Source organism: Trachemys scripta, chromosome 4 (genome assembly GCF_013100865.1).
Source record: "Trachemys scripta elegans isolate TJP31775 chromosome 4, CAS_Tse_1.0, whole genome shotgun sequence".
In the NCBI taxonomy this organism is placed as follows: domain Eukaryota; kingdom Metazoa; phylum Chordata; order Testudines; family Emydidae; genus Trachemys; species Trachemys scripta.
In genome coordinates, this window is record NC_048301.1 from 60,253,151 (window position 1) to 60,273,802 (window position 20,652).

The 20,652-nt window shown below is 45.1% G+C and overlaps 1 long non-coding RNA gene across 1 annotated transcript in view; it reads left to right on the forward strand.

The window, feature by feature from the left end:
* Positions 1-2,634: 2,634 nt before the first annotated feature.
* LOC117877201 overlaps positions 2,635-20,652 on the forward strand; it is a 104,193-nt gene continuing 86,175 nt past the window's right edge. Inside the window, exon 1 of the long non-coding RNA XR_004645649.1 lies at positions 2,635-3,038. This is a non-coding gene — a long non-coding RNA (uncharacterized LOC117877201). The remainder of the gene's footprint in view (positions 3,039-20,652) is intronic.

Below are 20,652 nucleotides of genomic sequence, written 5' to 3' on the forward strand. Positions count from 1 at the left end.
TATCTCTAAACAGTTACCTGCTATCAGCTTGAAATGTGTATGTGGTGGCCGTGAGCTTTATTAGTACTTTCAGATGTGCAGGAACTTCAGAGCTTGTGTGTGTGTGTGTCTTTTAGACTAATACATAGCATCACTTCAACAGGCAGCTTTGCATATACATACAGACTAATGTATTATCATAATACATATATTTCATGCAATGTATTATATTTTCCTAATAAAACAAATTTATTTTTATATACTTGAATTATACAAAAGTAGGGTGAAAATAGAAACAAAACAAAAACCCAGGATTTTTTTGTGTGTGTGGTAAAAATCTGTTTAAATTGAAAAGGTTTAGTTATACAGCAGGACTTCTATAGAATGGGGACTAGACCCTTGGGTGCCCTGGATCCTAGTCCTTGCCCTATCCACTAGACCATGCTGCTACTTACAAGTGAAGTTAGAGTCACTGCTATGCTGTGGCTGGGAGAATAGGCCCTCAGATATGAACTCCATAGCTATCATCTAGCTATCAGATCTGGGCAAGGGGTTCAAATGTCTCCCTCTTCAAACTTGGGAACAATGCAGATTCCAATTTGGATCCCAACTGAGCAGCTCAGCCCACCTCTAGTGGAAACTCTTTTTAATAGTGTTTGACCTGAGGCCCCAGATACCTTAGCAAGGTAGTGGCTGTTGACAAGATGTCCAGAAATGGTGTTTTTAATTCAAAACTTTGGTCTTGAATACAGGTGTCCGTTTTTCCAGGGGAGGCACGGGTCCAAATGCTATGGCTGAGAACACTTCTGCACTCAGCACAGGGGGAGAAGCTGGAGTTCACACAAGTGAAAATGCACAAAAAGCATGCATGATCCAAGTGATCTGCATGCTTTCCCCAGCGCATTCTGCTTCCACCCACCTAATCTCCTCACAACATTGCATGGTAATAAAAGTGATAAATGCTGATGTGATGAGGTCACTGGTTCCCTGTACAGCAGCAAGAACTTACAGAAAAGAATAATTATTGTGATTAGAGGAAAGATAACAGATTAATCAGCAGTTCATTCACCAGTCACTCAAACTGGGAAGATGACATCATCCTTTATAAAGTGAGGGGCAGTGCTGCTGGCATTAGCTCCAGTGGGAAGGGGGGAAGTTTTCCCAAAGGAGGGTTAGCCAGGAAACTAGTCTGCCTTCAAGTGCTGAGAGCATAGTAGTATCTGCTGGCAGCATATGGTTTGCCTACTCTCCTACTATAGGATTCTCAGTCAGTGACCTAGGAGGATCCTTGTCTGCTGCTGTAAATTGACTCTGAATGCACCTTTACCTGTCAGTTTTGCCTTTCCCATTTCAGATGTGACCAGCGTCCACTGTCATATCTGTTACCACCTCTCCTCCCACCCCCCCATGGAAAAATTCATCTGTGGTTGTGCAACTAGAAGGCTAGATCATGCCAGCCCTCGTAGAATGCACAGCAGGTCGTTGCACTCCAGCATGAGCACCAGTAAGAGAAAGCAGGAGGCACAGTCTTTTTTGCACAGGGTGGCCAAAAGTCTCAGACCCCTGTGCACCTGCTCCCTGACTCACAAGTGCACACTGCACAGGGTGGAAAAGGAGCAAGAGAATGGGTGTTCCTGAGGAGAAATGGGCTTACTTCTTAGCATCAGGCTTATAAGGCAGCTTGTGCCATGGCCCCCTTTTGGGATTGACTCCTGCTATAAAGGCAGGGCTAACTTGGCAGCAGTGCTCTCGTTAATGTCAAACTGAGTTCCCCTCTACTCCTGGACTGACTCAGCACTTTTTACTTGTGCTTATGCACCTGCACTTCCCAGAATGAGGATCTGAGAACAGGAAGAAGGCTCAGCCTAGCAGAGGGTCTATTCCTGACAAAATGCTGCTTACATGGCGGAGAAGCTAACAGAGGACGTGTGAGCTTGATTTAAGGAAGAAATCCCTTTTCCCATCCTCTATAGACCTAGTCCTTGTTACGTATACTCTAGAATTTTTACTATGCAGTAGGTGACAATGTAGTACAATTGAACTGTCTGCAGCTATCTTGTTACCTACAGTGGCTAAAGTAATGGAAATGTTGTAATAAGCAGCTGTGACGGTCAGTGACAGCTGACAAGGGGAGAGAAGCAAGGTGTGAGAGGCGGGTACTAGCGAAAGCTGAGGTGGTAAGATGTTTTTCAAAAGCAGCAAGAAAAGGTGTGGTTTGAGCTACCTTCAAAAATGGGCTAGCTGCTAGTAAGGAAGTAAGCAGAGCATTCCAGAAAGATGGAGTGGTCGTAGCAAAGGATTGACCCCCAACACGGGAGGAGCAAGGAAGATCCGACCGAGAGAGAGAGTGAAAGACGCTACATGGGGTGTAAGAAGATCAGAGGTAAATGGGGATGTGGCCATGAAAGGCCTTGGATGTGCGCAAAGCAGAATTAGTTCAGGATGGGGAGGAGGTAATGGGATCATCTGTGTGTGTGTGAGGGTGGGAAGAGTAGAGTATTCCTTTGAAAGGTTACTTATGACATAACCCAGGTCTGTAATTCCTAGAGCAATGTTTCCCAACTGGCATGCTGCAGCACACTCTGTGCCCGAACAGCTGTGCCAGAGAATTTTTTGAAAAATTTACAATGGCGGGGAGTCTCCTTCTGATTGGCCATCTGCCTCACTACTCTGCCTCCTCTGGGGCAGAGCAACCAATCAGAGCTCAACCTCCCTCTCTTCCATCCTGTGTGAGCAAAGGGTCTGCTCCTCTGCCCCTACCCTTCCCTTCTGCAACCACCAGCAGAAGATTTGGGGGGGGGGAGGGGGAGGAAAGAGCTGCTGGAGCTCGAGATGTGCTGCGGCAGAAGAAAGGTTGAGAACCACTGTGCTAGAGACTCACCGGATAGCCCCACTGAATGGAAGGTGGGCAGGAATAGCACAGAGACCAGCAGGGAAGCTCAGCATTAAGGCACAGAGGTGGAACACAAAAGGAATAGCCACAGAAGATCAGAGCAGGTGTCCATCCAGTCCAGTATCCTGGCTCTGACAGTGGCCAGGACCAGCTCCTTTAGAAGAAGGTGAGAAAAATTCTATTATTCTTTTTATTTATTATTAAAAGAAATTCTATTATTAACTTGCTAGTTTCTTGCTGATCCATAGCTGGCATGTTTCTTGAAGCTTTAGGGTTTCTATCCCTTCTGAGTATAGCAGATTGTATTCGGTCTATGTAACTCTATTATCCATATAAACATCTAATCCTTTATTAACCCCTTTTGTGTACTTAGCTTTAAAGATATCTTGTGTCAGTGAGTTCCACAGGTTCATTATGAGCTGTGTAAGCAAGTATTTCCTTTTACCAGCTCTAAATTTCTTTTTTCATTTTCACTGTGTCCCCTTGTTCTCTAATGAGAGAGGGTGAATGGAAACACCCAATTTACCTTCTTTGTACAGTTGTTATATATGTACATTGGGTCAGATACTAAGTTGCTGTAAATCACTGCAGTATTGTCAGCCCCAAGGCCCCTCAAAATCTTTTTATTTTCCTTTTGGTTTGGGGTGTGTTCGGATCACAATTTTAGATTTTTGTTGTTGTTGTTGTTGTTTTTCCCTCCACAACCATGACAGATACAAATTTACTTAAACGGAAGCGGAGAGTCTCACATAATCACAGAATTCTAGGAATTGGACTTTAAGAAAAACACCAAATATTGTGTGACTTACAGTATGGTCTAGTTATTACTTAATTCTGCCCTGAGTGCCAGGGACTGGACTAGATGACCTCTTGAGGTCCTTTCCAGTCCTACACTTCTAGGATTCTATCACGAGAGTTGGCCACACTGTCACTGAGTTAGACGTGTCACTTTATGGTAATGAGACAAACAGGAAATTCACAAATAGAGGGAAGTTTTAAAACAGTTTTATTTTAAAAAGGTGTTTAAATAAAGTTTGCCTGCATCATGCACTCTACGGTATCTGCTACATTCATTTGCTGAAATATCATGACTACAAGTGAGACAAGATTCACCCTAGTATGGTTCTGGCTGTTGAGATTTGTCTATAGAAATAAGTTTGGGAATCTGGAATGATGTGTACGGATGAGTGTGTGCAGGAAGAGGACTCTTCCACACAGGAAGGGTATTTTTATAAACAGGAAGTGTAGTCTCCTTCCAGATTTACTTCTGTATCAAGTCTTATTTTAGGTGGAACTGTGTGATTAAGGAGAAGAAAACAAGCAACTCATTCACAGGATGGCAGAGCAAATTAGCACATGATGAAAAACACGTTATCTGGCTTGATTCTAATCTCATTTACATCCTTTTCAAACTGGGAGAAATTCCACTGAAGTCTGTGGAATTACTCCTAATTTACACTTGTGTAATTGATGCATCTGAAGAAGTGAGGTTTTTTTTAACCCATGACAGCTTATGTCCAAATAAATCTTAGTCTTTAAAGTGCCACCGGACTCCTGGTTGTTTTTGTGGATACAGACTAACACAACTACCTCCTGATACTTGAGATCAGACTCTCACCCATACTTTTTTAGTGAAATGCACAAAAATAAAAAAAGCACTGACTTCAGTGAGACTACTCCTGTGATTCTAGTTAAGCATGCCTGTAAGCGTTTGCGAGATTGGGGCCAAAGACTTTAACTAACAAGACAGATGTCATCAGTCCCTGATCACTTTGCTGGTATGTCATGTCCCATTCCCTCACCTTCCTATTTTGTCATTATCTTTATAGATTGTACTCTGTTTGGGAGATTGAGTGTGGCTTACTCTGGTTTTTGAAAAGTGCCTAGCACATTTTGATACTACAAGGTACATAAATATATAAAGGATTATATATTAAATATACTAAATTAATTCAGATTGATATTTTGCTTTCCCTTGGTAAAGGGGCAGCTACTAAAAAGGTTACTTATTAACTGAGGGCAGTTCAATTAAAAACTGTAGTCAAAAGGTGCCACTACTAAACAGGGGTTGTTAGTGATGGCAGATTGCAAATGAAAATATATGGTAGTTTTAACCAATTATTAGAGAGCGGCCTGTATCAAAACATTGGATCTGACTTTGAGGTAATGGGATCTGGCTCCAGACCTGAATTGATTGGGCCCATTTTTGTAAATTACTGTAGTACAAACCAGAAGACTAGCTCTGAAACCCTCCCTCCCCAGGGACTTTAAAGATGTTCAGATACAATTCCAAATCAGGATTTCTCAGTATAGGCCAATCTCTAATATTAACAATGTTTCATACATGATGTAGTAATATCCAGTAATGTAAAAGTTGTTTATTTGTTGGTGCATATGCACATGTGCACAGACAGCTGCCCCACACATGCATTTACAGTCTGATCTTGTCAGAAATGCACTAGAAATATTTTTTCTAAACAGAAATAAATGTGAAGGGGAGACCATTTCTCCACTGGAACATGTATTTCTGGTAAACCAAAACTAATGGAATCCAGCTGTTACTGGAATCAGAAACAGCTCTGAAATCATGCAATTATTACAATCCATTCATCAAGCCATTGTTTAGAGGCAATGATCTGCGCTCCCTCATCAATGTACACCACCATCCTCATCCACCGTCCAGTTTTGAGGGGATATATGGATTGAGTTCTGTTAAGCTGCCAGGGCTACATCCAGGCAGTTCTTCTAAACCAGTTGCTAGTTTCAGCCTGTCCCATTAGAGCAGTGTGTGTGTGTGTGTGTGTGTGTGTGTCTGTCAAATAATTTAATCTTTTTCTTGGAAAAAGCACAAATTTCTCACACATTTCTGGTTTCTTGGAATTTAGGATGTTTTACTAGGAATTGGTCCGATTAAAATGTAAAGTTAGCCTTGCTGCAGTCATAATTAAATGCAAAACAGATCTCTTCAGTTTAGTCCTCCTGTAATAACCCCTTCTAATATCTTCGCATTTATATATTAGAAAACAGTCCCAGCACTGGGCCAGCTCCTCAGCTGCTATAAATCAGTGAAGTTGATGGAGCTACACTAGTTTATACTTGTTGAAAATCTGGCCCAGTAACTTCCTACCATCAGGAGTGTAAGAGAGAGATTTGGGAGTTTACCTTTGTAGATGGTGTCCAAGTTCCATGCTGGTGGGCAACCCTGTAAACGCCTAGATAGTTCACTGAATTTTCATTCATTATTTAAACAATTTATCCTCATGATGCTTAACCTATCAACAAAAATTGGGCCAAATTCTATGGTGAATGATACCTGTGCAACCCATGGCTGTCTGCTCATAATACATGTGCCATATTCTGATCTTGGTTACATCAGGGTGGAGCTAGAGTTGCTTTGCTACTTCAGCATAAAACCAGAGTAAAATATGGCCTATAGGGGGAGGGGGATGGAGATAAGAGCTCCTAGATATGTACCTCTAGCTCATATGGTAGAGAGGCCTGGTGGCAGATCCTGTCCGAGTGAATTTTTATAGGTTCATTTAAGTTAATAGAACTATGGCAGTTGGTACCATGTGAGAAACTATGTCCTGAGGATCTATGTCTTTTGATACTGAAAACTGTCATAGCCATTGTTGGTAACCTCCATTTACTTTGAGACATTCATTCAACTGTGTCATTAAATACTTCATGCATTTTGAAATGTACAGCAATCACATCACCCACCACCACTCAGAATGTGGTGGGAGGGAATAGCAGGCTGGGCACATTCACACCAAGCTGCAGGAGGGGGAAGAGATGGTTGTACTGCGCAAAGGAGATGGCTCTTGGTAGTGGTCCTGGCCCAGTGTCTGTTCTTTGCTGCTCTTGAGAAGAGGTTGGCAGTTCAGCCTGCTATTGGTCCCTCTCAGAAGTAGCCCCCACATCTTCCCCCCGCCCCCCACCTCTGCAGCCCCAACAACCACCTGGCCTATTGGCCCCTTCTGCGCCTTTCAAATAGACAGCAGGCTTGGGACTCCACTTCACCAGAAGCTTTTGTATTTATCTGTGCCACTCTTCATAGGCCTCTTTCCAGCTATCAACACTGCAGAGTGAGAAACTGAACACAGGTGCTGTGACTCTCGGGGGTGAAAGAGGCAGGCACCGAGTCTGAGCAGACCTTGGAGTAGCTTGGGATGCGGGGAGCCAAGCTGGCTGTGTGACAAGGGTGCTGTAACATACAAGTGTTTCACTAGCCATAAGTGGTGGTGTAGCAGTGTCAGTCCCAAGATGTTAGAGACCAGGTGAGTGAGGTAATACCTTTCATTGGACCAACTTCTGTAATAAAAAATGTTGCCTCCCCCATCTTGTCTCTCTAGCAATAAATGATGTCATGCAGGCACAGTTGTAGGAAAAATGTTTATGAAGCATGCTGACAGGCCAATGTTATCTGCTGAGGCTCTAATGTTTGAGTAGTAGCAGCCTGGTCGCACAGTCCATTTCTGGGCTCCCTGATGTCACACCAACCTAGGTCCCTCCTAAAACCCAATAATCTTCCTCCAGTTCTATTCCTTATACAACTACTCCCTGGAATAGCTCCCAGGCCTGTGTCTGCTGGACTGTAGCTTTAGAGTCAACGCGTAGGAGTTGCATTCTTTTATCTGTCTAAATTTCTTGTTCACTGGTAATTCTGACCTGTTTTTTCCTGCTCTTAGTTAGAACAGTGCAAATGAAGAGTAGTACTCATGATATCATCTGTTTAAATCATAAACCAGAGGCATAGCAGGTATTTTCTCTCTATTTTCAAGTGGCTTTATAATGCTGCTGAAAAGCTCCAGCTTAGTTATAAGGGTTGGGGTGTTTTTTTTTTTTAAACTGAAGTGGAGTAACATACCAAGGCTCCAGATAGAACTGGTGCTTCATTGTGTTGAAGAAGAAATGGTCCGTGACCCATAGACCCTTACACTTTAAGTCCAAGTCCTCTAGAACAGGTCCAGAGGGAGGAGTGGAAGGGTGAACTTCCACACATTCCCTTCCCCGCCCCCAGGATCAACCTGTAGAGATGAGATATGTCAGTCTTCATGGTCCATTGAGTACCTGGTTTCTCTGCTCTGAAGACCAGCCAGGGTGCCAGTTAGTGCTAAGTGTGGTAATTGTTTTGATGGTGTGGACATTTGTCCACTGGAAACTGAACTGAAGCCACTAAATTCATTTTGCAAAGCTCACCAAAATGCCCTAAAAAAACAAAATAGGCAATAACAACAACAAAGGGTGTAGCAAATTCTTAGCACTTATTATTAGCCGAGGAAGTGCTGGGATTAATCACTCATGCAAAAGCAGCTGTAAAGGATGGAAGTGTTTGATCAAAGTAGGTTTTTGTTGTTGCAAATGGATCATTTTGCTGAGCAACAAGACCCAGTATAGGGCATGAGAGCTTCAAAAGGAGACTAATGACTCAAAGGCCTGAACCAAGGACCTCACCAGAGCTAATCAAGTAGGAAACCCAGAGCAAGGTGGAAATGAGTCTTTCAGTGCAAGTTTTTCCATGGCTTTCATTTCCTAATGCCATACTTTTGAGGTAATAAAACTTACAATAATGGAAAAATAAATAGTGGGACAATGGGAAACGTTGCTCTGTGGGACTGGCCTACGTGTGGCCAGGCTGCACCTCACTTCTGTGCTGGTGTGCAAGGGAAACAGAGGGCACAAGAAACCTCTCCCTTTTGTACTCCACACTGTACTTGGGCAAAATTGCAGCCCCTGTGCTTCCACTCATGTAGTTTCAGCTCCATGCTATTGCCTGGCAGTTGCTCAGCACCACAAAGGGGGCAGGTTGGAGGCCAAGGCTGGCCAGATGCTTGCGGATAGCATGCTGCACCCCTGGTGGGGTGTAACAATAGGCACGTTTCTCCCTGTGCGCCTGTGAGCTCCTGAGACACAAGGCCTCCCTGGACCCTTCTGCACCTGCTCAGGGCTATGGCTAAAAGCCACTAATGAGCTCATAAATTAATGAGGGAGATCGGAGTGAGCAGAACAATGGAATACTCAGCTCAGTCTTGGCCCCATTAGGCCATATTCATCCCTGGTGTGACTCCAGGGACATGAATTTGGCCTAGTGTTTGTAGGATAGTTGAGGAGGAAAAAATGTCTGTTGGAGGGTAAATCTCTCTGTTCTACTAAATACATTTTCTTTCTTTCCCCCACCCACTCCAAACGGAGCAGACATCTCCTTCCCCAGAACAGTTTTCTCCCCATCCTTCCATAACCTGTACAGATAGAAGGGCAGCTCCCTTCAAGCAGTAGTGCACAAACTTCAGAAAGTTTGGAAGTGCAGGTCAGATAACGATCCACAGCTCTGTATGGTTTTCTGAACTTCTTTGTTATGAAAGTAACATCCTTTTTCATAGGATGAAAGGATCTGAAAGGACCCTACCAAGTGTGTGTGTGTGTGTGTGTGTGTGTGTATACACACACACCCTACTTTTGGGACAGAAGGCAGCAGCCAGGTAAATAACATACTACCTGTAGAATGGGGAGGAGGAATTTTTCCAAGGATACAACATCAACCTACTCTTGGGGGCAAAGGTCCCAGGAGTGATAACATCCATACTAGCCCTCAGTTTCTAAGGTCTCCTCTGAAAGCCCCACCTGGAGTAAATTACATGGTACTCTGTTTATCTACCTGAGAAAGAAAAGGCTATCCTCCTGGGATTTGAACTTGTGGCTCTAAGGGGTTCAAAGGTAATGTTCAGGCTATGAAGCCACATTCTTGCTCAGAAATCTCTCTGGATAGGCTCCGTGCCAGCCCAAATGTAAGATGTGTTCTGGTTCCTCCACTTTTACTCAGCTGTTACTCGGGCAAGCTCCCACCGAAATCAATAGGAATTCTTCCTGGGTAAGGAATGAGTCAAAACTGAGCAAGGGTATCAGTAAGTAAGTAATTGAAATTGTTGGTGCATCTTTAGTGTAGATCTGGAGGGGTGGCCCTTCCTAATACTAGATTACGCTGAGATCCCAGAGTCATACAGCTTTATGGGAAGGTACCCTCCTCTATGGGGGGATCGAAGGATGCATCCTCTTGCCAGTTATTGTATTATACCAGTCTTCAGACTCTAGGGGCCCTTCCTTTGCATGGCAGCAGGTTCCAGAGTTCAGCTGAATGTGTCAGGCTGCATGCAGACTCAGGCAGCTGCCAATTGCATTTGGTTTGTTTTATTTGGGTCTCTTTTTATTGAATGAGAGCTGAGATCCTGATCTCACTCTGTGAGTTAGGTGGGGGTTTATTGCTGCCCATGCCTTACTCTAGCCCTGCCAGTGTCCTTCCCCTAGCACTCTTTCCAGAATTGTCCTGTGCAAGGGGGTAAGAGGATAGGCCGCCATGGCTCCAGCCTGTGTACAGATGCACAACCTTTGGGGCTGCTAGTGCTTAAAGTAGCACTGGTTGACACCCCCATGCTTGCAATTCCTGGCAGAGCTGGCCAAGTTGAGCTGCCTCCTGTACAGGCATTCCAAGGGAAGGAAGGGACTCTCTAACCCAGATCTTTTGCTCCCACAAGGGGGCAGACAACATACTTCAGACCCAACACAGGAACACCAGTGAGAGAGACAGGAAAGTAGAGTCACTGCATAACTTTTTCAACTTTGTTTCTTGGGAGAAAAAGATCAGTTACGTTCTTGCTTGCCAAGTCCAGCTGGAACAGTTCAGTGTGTATTTTGTGGTTTACAGTCAAAAATGAAAGCAGCCCCCTTTCCCCAAATCCTGCAGCGGCTGGGCTGCCTCTTTTGCTTTCCTCAGCCGAAACATGCAGCAGCACATTCTGATGAAGGGCAAAGCAAACAATCCGCCCCGAAAGACTGACAGAATGAGAACTGGAGGAAAGGAACACGCTCTTGGAGGGGAATTTGACACCCCACACCCTGGTCACAGAAGTTATGCTCTGTGCTGTGTTGCAGCATGTTCCGATGGCTCATGGATTCGATGGGGTTTTTAAATACTAAGGCCGTGCACTTCCTTATGTATATTTCACTTGGGTGGGGATGGAGAGGAAGAGTTTCTCTTAGGGGAGGGGAGTACGTACACTCTGCTTCAAGGGGAAGCTACTGTAGAGGAGCGGTGGCCAAAATATAGCCCATAAACCAGCTGTGACCCAATCAGCAAGTGTCTGCAAAATAACCTGTGGCTGCCCTCACCTTTAGCATGGGGATGTGACCTGGAGAGATTATGGCCCAGGTTCATCCCCGTTCCAGTGCAGAGCCTGACACAAGGATCAGAGCATGGGTGCCCCACCTCCCATAATTCTGGGGCTGCTGGGGGCTGGTTCAACCACCAGCACTCAGTGCTGCCCTGATTTAATCCCTGCTGCTCATGCCCCTATGGGCCTTGTGAGAGCTGGACAATAGCCAGGGCACAAGACTGCCCTGCCTACCCTCCCTGCCTCTGTTGTAGGGATCTCTCGCAGGAGACCAGGTGGTCGTGTTCCAGCTGCTTTCCACCACCTATGAACTGGGCATTCTGCTTCTAATTCCTCACCACTGTGCAACTTGTGTAGTCAGAGAGCTGGGTAAAGTGTGTGGAAAGTGCTACCCCCAGCAGGAGTGAATGAAGCAAGCTGAGAGGGTGGCATTTTGCATTCGCTTTGCCTGGGGGCACATGACAAAAGATAGAAAGCAGTGGGGAGTCAGGCTCTCACAAATCCCAAGAAATAATGATCCTGTTTGATTTGAGCCACATCCACTCAGGTCAAGGGAGATGATTGCAAGCTGGACTCTGTAGTCTCTTTGGAGCTACACTATATTAAATGCATGGCTTGCTGGAGTCTGCTCCATTTTATGCAAATCAGGTGCACCCCTGGGCTCCTGACAAGTTGTCAAAGCAGCCTTCAATTGAGCAAGGTTTGGAGGTTTCTGTTCTAGAAGATGGACAGCATTTCAGAATTGCAGCAATGCAGGCCCTTAGCCGCAGGAGTACCTGAGAGTACAAACTGTTCATTCCTAGCACCACGGAAGGCACGAGTGGACTAAGCTGTGTGTGATGCTCACAGACATTGAAGTAGGGTTGCCAACTTTCTAATTTCTGAAAATTGGACACTACAGCAGGAGCACCAGAACCTCCCCCAGCCTCGTCCCTTGGGACGCGCAAGGCCCCGCCCTGATCGCTCATTGCTCCTTCCCTCCCCCCTTCCTCATCGCTCCATCCTCTCTACCCTTCACCCCCTAAGCTGTGCTCCCTCAGCCCCAGGGCTTGGACAGGAGCTGCAGGCCCTGACACAGAGCCTGCCTGGCCATGAGATGCAGGTAGGAGGTGGACCCCAGCTGAGTTGCCCTTCTGCCATTAGAGTGGAGATGCATTCCCCAGGAAAAGGGGCACAGAAGAGAAAGAGACAGCAAATGCCATCGTTACTCGCCTTAGAAGAGAGACCTTTCCGACTGGCAAGCAAGAAGTCTTGCCACCTAAAAATGTTATGTAATTAGAGGGCAGTCTGGGAATGCTGTGATAGCAGGGGTGAAAGGTTGGGGGGGAGGTCAGAGGAAGTAGCACCCCCTAGGCATGGCGAGGAGGGTCGAAAGGGTGGAGTGTGACCTGCTGAGTGGGAATCGCTTTTGTTATTTTAATACAAATCATTTCAGACATTTAGTTTCTGCTGATGTCCTGAACTCTGCCCCTGAAGTCACCAGCGCCCCAGCTGTGCCAAAATAAACACAATGGCCTGGCCAAGGAAACAAAGTGAGATCCTTTCCCCAGCAGCATCAGCAGCAGTGCAGCCTCCTCCAGGCCACTGGTATCCAGTTACCTGCTCTATTTAAAACAGCAAAGCAGATAAATATAGAGCCACGCGTTACAGTGCAGGCAACCAGAACCACGACGCAGGGAATAGTAAACTGATAGGGTCAGTGCAGCGAGGGGGTGGACACGCAAACAGACCCTGAGCTGCAATTGAAAACAAAGGCACAGGAACCAAGGTGCTGACAGGGGAGAGAGAGATGGAAACGCCTCGAGTGCTTTGATTTCAAAGCAAACATTTGGCCATGCGAAATGTTTACACCGGTTCGGGGCTGCATGGAGGCAGCAAAATGGGATGTAGCAGCAGGTCTCTCTCTAAAAGAGCTGTTGGGGCTCTGGGCCAGCCTGAGGACACAGCAGCTTTGGTTCATGACTGTGGGTGCCTGCCTGGCGTGCTCCCATTTGGAATTATAAACCCTCAGCAGACGTGATGGATCTGATTTCTTCCCAAAATGACGCCGTGAGTGGCTGAGCCGCGTGACAGAGGATGTTTGATCAGACAGCCTGGATTTTGGAAGAGTCTTCATGTGAAGCTCTTCTTTGTCCGAGGCAGCGTGAGCCACGCAAACGGCAGCTGCGTCCCATGGGGAAGGTGGTGCAAGAGAGAAGAGTATTCAGCAACGTGCATTGTGTCAATGGACAGAGAGAAATGAACACAGCCAGGGAAGTTAATGCCAGTGACATATTAAGGCAGGATCAAATGAATTGGTTTATCTGTGCCTCGTGCTCCAAAGAGGGCCCCCAAGTTTCTGAGAATATTAGTATGGGGTCGATGTGAGCCCCAGGATCCCAACTTTTCATTGAATCTCAGAGGAGCCTGTCACACTTTACCCACTCCATGGCTAAGTCTGCACACTTGCAGTTAATTCAGGACACACTGAGCCTTAATCCTGGGCTATTTAATGTCGCTTTCACTGTAAACAGCAGTGCAGCTTTCCTAGTGTATCTCTGTAAGCAAGTGAAATGGGAGGGTTTGCCTTGTGATTTCCTTTTTTTATTTTGTCTCCACTTGAAGTCAGAGTGACAAACAGGATCAGTGAAGCAAAAATGCCATGAAACAACTGTAACTGCATTTATTAAAGCCCAATCATACTGGTACGATATGGTATATACTTGGGTATATACCATACCCTCCTCCCCAAGAAACACACTGGAGATATATTAGGTACATAAATGGGAGAGGGATTTCAGAGATCACAACATGGCACTTGGGGATACAATATGTCAATAGGGGATGCTGTCATCAGCCTGGGGACCAAATTCATTTTGTGGGCACCTGTCAACATGAATGCCAGGCCCCAGCCCAGCTGCAAGCATGCCTCTAAATCTCTAGGACTGGAAGTCAGATGAATGGACACCTAGCGTTGGTACCAGCAGGGGCCACTCTTATCAAGTTGAGGTTCACAGCAACAGAGGAGACCCCCCGGACTGAGAGGATGCAGAATGGAGCATGTCATCTTTAGGCCAGCTGAGGCCACTTTCACCAGGGGCAGGTTACAACACAACTTTTTGCTCAGAGGTTGATCACTTGTTCCAAAACTGAAATTCACACTGCTGTGTGCTGCACAACACCACAGTCTTGCTGTTGTATGCACAGAGCCCAGCAGCTTTTTCAGCCTTGCTTAATAAACTAATACTACTCATCCATCACACAGCAGGCATGCAGTGACTGTCACAACATGCTGCAGTTATCGGAGCCAGTGTCAGTACAATTCAGCCTCTGCCATTGAAAAGCATTTTTAGAATTGAGGGGCTCCCACTTTCTAGCCTCCTTAACATTGTAAGCAAAGAAGATGTCAACGGCAGATGTCAGAGTGCATCTTTGACCATATAATGACTAAAATTTGAGGCAGGGGGCTTAAGCAGTCTCCAGACACATAGATGTATAGTTTTCCCTTAGTACCTGTGCAACTCCCCCTTTGCCTTTTGGTTTTCTGGGAGGCCTGCCATGCTATCTATTTGAAATGGGTTCTTCTTGCCTCCCTGATAATGAGGTCTAACACCCTAAACTTCCCTTCTCTCCTTAAAGCTACTGGGCCAGATTCTCAGCTGCTATAAACTACTATAGCTCCACAGGTGTCAAACTTCATCAGTTTACATCAGCTAAGCATCTGGTCCAAGCCACCTGCCCTTCTCCCTTTGTCTGCCTAATTTGTCTTTCCAGGTGCTTATTCCACACCCATCACTGCGGTATCTGAGAAACATCTTAACAATAATTGAATTTTAAAAATAAAGAAATAACACCCCTCTCCCTTATCCAAAGAGTGTGGGTCTGACCCTATGTCCTCTCTAAGTTCCCTTTGTGCTACTTCAGCAGAGCGAAGGGAACTTCACGCTGCTTCAAACAGGCAGCTGACAATTCCCCCAGCATGCAGAGCAGAAAGTGCTCAGTGCCTCTCAGGATAAGGATACTTCTGAACAACATATTCCAGAGTTCCCTGAACACGATGCACCCAGTTCTGAATAAAACCATTCTTTAGCTTTTCACCTGGTTGTTTTCACAAGCATTTTGTTTAGAAGGTGAGGATGCACCCTGCCACTATAGCAGAGACATTATTAGCCCTAAGGCCAGGTCTTTCTTGAGCAAGAGAGTTCACCCAGTGGGTAGAATTTCAGCATTGTGCAATGCTCTTTTCCCTTTCTCTGATGCACATCCATATTACAAAGGATTTGACACTAGGGGATTATTTGGAATTGGAGACATGAGATGTTGGTGCATCTCCGGTTACAGGTTACTGTACCAAAGCCTTTGCTCTTATTAATCACGTGCATGTTACACTGTGGTTTATTATTGTTTGCTTACATTATTAATGCTATGAAATGGAAATACTGTGTGTACAACTGTGGGCATATCAGTCTTACAAAAACAACTATTATCTAGTTTTAAGGTGCCAATTATGCCAGGGAGTCTTTATTTTTTAATGATTGATGTATTGAAACATGAAATAGTTATACATTTCCTGTCCAGCCGTCTCTGATCACTCTCTTTCTCTAATCAAATGAAACTTCAGTAAGGTCAAACCCCAAAATATTCATAAAACATATTATACAACACAGATGTCGCATGTCTATTTGACAATGTTTACTGTCTGCTGGATCGTCTTAAATAAATAACACACTGAATCTGATATTTCATTGGTGCTCTCCAATGTGGCTTCCCCACCCCTGTTTACACAGCGAGGGAGAGAAATGTGGAGTCAAACTGAGCTGCCTTGTAATTCATTAACATTTGATTAGCACAATGAATATTCATTCGCATTATTAGCTTATTGTTCCCGTTCGCGTAGTATGAGAAATATGAAAAGTTTTGTGGGGGAGGTTTTAACTGTGGTTTTCTTCTGGAGAGGACTGTTCTATTACTCAAAAGAGCTACATGATTAAGGATTAGAAAAAAGAAAACATGTTGCAATAATGTTCCTTGTGCAGCTCGCAGAATCCAAAGCTGAACAGCTAAGTCCATGTATATGTCTTATAAGGAAATATCGACCACAGTATAATTTTAAAATATGTGCGTGATCTATATAAGTAGTTATCTTTATATGGATGTACCTCTACATTTAAATACTACAATATATAACCCTACAGGTAACTGTATTTATGGGACTATTTAAAGGTAGATGTCAAACAGCAGCTCTTTGGAACTAGTTCAAGTCTAGTTGCTGAAATGCTGATCAGTAAGAGAATATGAACCTGTCTCAGTCTCTTGATTTGCCCATGAGACAGAGCTGGAAGGAGATGTGGAATTTTACTTGAAAGCAACTGGCTTCCAGATTGACTGAAAAATGAGGCTGGTAAGTAGTAGCATCTCAGTGCTGTCAAGCAGGTTGCTCCCACAGTATTGCCTGGGGGAGGCCTATGGCGCAGTGACCATTTTGCCAGGATCAACCATTGTTCAGTACATCATTAAGACCGCTGGAGGGGTAAGAAGGGAAGAAAAAGGAATCATAGCTATTGATTTTTTTAAAAAAACACCCTAGGTTGTTTTCTATGTATAGACTGTTCTAAAGACTCTGCCATGACGCTGGTGTATTCTAACCCTCTGGGATAATGCAACTTTTGCTTCTATTGCATCTTTCATCCAAGTAGCTCAAAACATCATATCAACATTCATTATTTAAGCTTCACAGCACCCCTGTGAGATAGCTAAGAGATGTATAAGGATCAAATCACCCACCCACTGAAATGCAGGGACCTAAACTCCCAACTCCCGTTGATAGTCAGTGGGTATTGGATGCCTAAGTCAAATCTGTGTCTTTTAAAATTTTCCCCAGAGAAAGCAGGGTTGTGATCAATTTGCACTCTTGAAGGCATTGGGATGCTTTATAATGAGATACATTAAAGTACGCATCACTAAAAGAGATTCACCCCAGTTAATAAGCTACCACACAGCAAGAGGTCAGTTGTTGTTGTTGTTGTTGTGGTCACTAAATGCCAGATAGATTTGGGATTCTGGACAGGTGCTCTGCCATGTAAACAAAAGGAGAGTTAACAAGAGAATTAAAATAATTTTGGCCCCCACTTTCAAAATTAGGCCAATATGATTTTGTTCATGCTATCCCCACTGTGTGTGCATAAATCAGGAATTCTTGTATATAAGCATATGCCAAAAAATGTACATGCCTAACTATAAAATATGGCTCTGTATTTATACTGCATTTTCTATCTGGAATGATTCCAAAGCATTTTATATATTGCACAAAAATATAAAACTCCCCTATTACTAAAATGCATTGCTTCACTGGTGGAACAAGACAAGCGGTCTGCACCAGCAACTCTATGCAGTAGCTTCAGAGGTCGGCAAGTGAAAAATAATGTATTCATCTGAAACTATAGGGGGGAGGTTAGGTAGGTTAAGATCAAATTATCAGAGCTGCAATATGGCTAGGACTTCAGGACTAACAACCTTAGGAGCCCTGAGATCTCCGCTGACCATGGATGATCAGGATTTTGGCTTTATATCTCATACAAATTATTGCACCTCCAAGTGACATAGTATCTTTAGAGAGACAAAGGGGTGAGGTAATATCTTTTATTGGACCAACTTCTGTTGGTGAAAGAGACAAGCTTCTAACACAACGCTGAACGCAGACCTGAAGAAGAGCTCTGTGTAGTTTGAAAGTTTGTCTCTTTCACCAACAGAAGTCGGTTCAATAAAAGATATGACCTCACCAGGGCCGGCGCAACCCTTTAGGTGACCTAGGCGGCCGCCTAGGGCGCTAACATTTGGGGGGCGGTGACCGCAGCGGCCGGATCTTCGGCCGCCCCGGTCATCGTCAGTATTTCGGGGGCGGGACCTTCCGCCGCCTCTGTTGGGGGCAGCATTTTGGGGGCGGGACCTTCCGCCGCCTCTGTTGGGGGCAGCATTTCGGGGGCGGGACCTTCCGCCGCCTCTGTTGGGGGCGGCATTTCGGGGGCGGGACCTTCCGCCGCCTAGGGCGGATAAAAAGCTGGCAGCGCTCCTGGACCTCACCCACCTTGTCTCTAATATCCTGGGACCAACACACATACAACAACCCTACAAACAACATAATAGCTTTAGCACAGTGCCAGCTATTGAATTACTAGCATCACTTTGAGTAGCGCTTAGGGGCCAGAGTCTCTGGTCTGCTAAGGCCACGTTGCACTGCGTAAGCAACCCCAAGGGGCTTTAAACTGGCCAGAGATAGTCAGTAGAAAATTCCCACTATGCAAGGGACCTCTCCACTGGTAGGAAGTTGGCAAAGGTGTTTCTTCCACCTCCCATACCAGCCACCCCCTCCACCCACAGTGTATGAGTGTATCAGGGTAGAGTGTGGGCAGGGCAGGGAGGGGGGCATGGTGGCGCAGACCTCTGCAACACCCAATCCTCCACTGTTACTGTTGGAAGATCCTGTGTTTCCCCTCTCCATTCATCCACATGCAGCCCAGATGGAGGGGAGAATCCAGGCCTAGGTATTCTTTGGAGTTCTCCTGTTCAAGTATTGCCCCAGTCGAACTCTGCTAATTTTCTATATCAGGCAAGCTAACAGCCCAAATTCCAATAGTTCTAGTCATGGCAGGAGGCCCGGTAGTTGATCTGTATTGGCGCTTGTACAGTAGCCCCTGGAGTCAGTGGATATTGACCATAACCGTACGTAGCCCTGACCTGTCAGGTGACTGGTGCCAGGAAATAAGGACTATTTTTACCAGCACTTCTACATCTCACAACATTATTACAGCCTTGTCATTGCCCTTAGAACCTGGACCATGTGGTTGATGTGCACAAGCCAAGTCCTGCCCCTTTGATTCCTGATATTGGGAATGTAGATGCACACTGACCCTGTCCTGCCCCCTTTCACCTGGTTCTGTAAGTGTGGATGATGCACAATGACCCTCTCCTGGCCTCTTGGCAGCTGGTCAGGGGGGATAATGCACTTTAGCCAAGTCCTGTCCCTTTGTCACCTGGTCCAGGTCCTAGCACATTGGCCCCCTCCTATCCAGCTGGTATTCAGACTGTGTGGCTGATACACATTGTTCCTGTCCCGTTAGTGTTTGAGATGTGGGTGCTAGTCTGCCCTGATGGAACCTGCACTGCCACTCCCTTCAAAGACTGCTACAGCTCTGACCCTGCAATTTGGAAAAAAAGGAAATGAAAGCAGGAGCTTATTTGCTGGGAAAGTCTGTGAGTGATTTTCTCTTCAGATCAATGAACATGCTGGAAAAAGGAGTGGACAAATTAGCCAGTGATGGCTGAAGGGAGGCCACTGGGACCAATCACTAATATAAACAAGGAAGCCACCTGATGTGACTGGGGTCAGATAAGAGAGTCGTCACTTTAAAAGCAGGTGCTTCCTGTGCTGAGCCCTGAGTCTGTTCCAAGTTCCATCTCCCAGTAAAAACAAACCAAACAAATGCTCTGGGATAGAAGTGTGATCTGCGTGGGCCTGAAGTTTATAGTGCTGAGAGGAAGCTGCTTCAGGTCAGTTCATTCTTAGCAGTGCAGGGGTTGCACCTCTGTGTTTTCTTTAGTGTACCGCGGTAGCTTCTGGAGAGGATCCCTTTCATCTTGGGATCTGAGAAACAGAGGTTTTTACAAGTTTGTATTTAAACACACAAACAATATGCTGTATAAGAGGAACAAAAACTGCAGAGTGCGCCATCAGCACATAGGGATTTCTGTGGGTCGCAGCTATTTTAAAACACTGGTGGATGAGAGCAGGAAGCCAAGAGCCACTATTTTTGCTTGGATCTATAAAAAAGCCAAGTCAAGTTTTCCATGCATTTGTTTGTGTGTACTGTCCCTTGAGTCCTTGACACAGCACAGGAGGATGACTGACAGACATGCACATATGCAGGTATGAAGAGGCTGATTGTTAATAAGGATGTTGGCTCAGTTCTCTTCCCTTTACCATGTAGACCGTAAGGCAAGTACTTACTTCCTAAAAGGATGAGACAATAGCCTTTTACCTTGAACCCCTCTAACGCCGAGAGTAAAAATCAAAGTCAAACTTTTAATATTATTATAACTTTGGAGATGGTGCAATTCAGAGGCCTGAACCCTAACCTGGATTTGACTCTCTTGGAACATGGGGAAGGTTTGGATCTGGTTCTGAGCTTCATCGATTGGGCCCTTAGCTAGTTTGGATCAAACTCATTGGTTTATGCAATGTTGGAGGCTCTGTGTACACACTGATAATCTCTGGGTTAGAATACACCTGTTATACGTCATTCAAGCTGCAGAAATAGCTAGTCATATTCTGTTCTCAGCTGCACAAGTACTAGTGCAGAGTAACGGCAATGACTTCAATGGAGTCAAGTATCAGGGGGTAGCCGTGTTAGTCTGTATCTACAAAAACAACAAGGAGTCTGGTGGCACCTTAAAGACTAACAGATTTATTTGGGCATAAGCTTTCGTGAGTAAAAACCTCACTTCTTCGGATGCATCCGAAGAATTGAGGTTTTTACTCACGAAAGCTTATGCCCAAATAAATCTGTTAGTCTTTAAGGTGCCACCAGACTCCTTGTTGTTTTTGTAGATACAGACTAACACGGCTACCCCCTGATA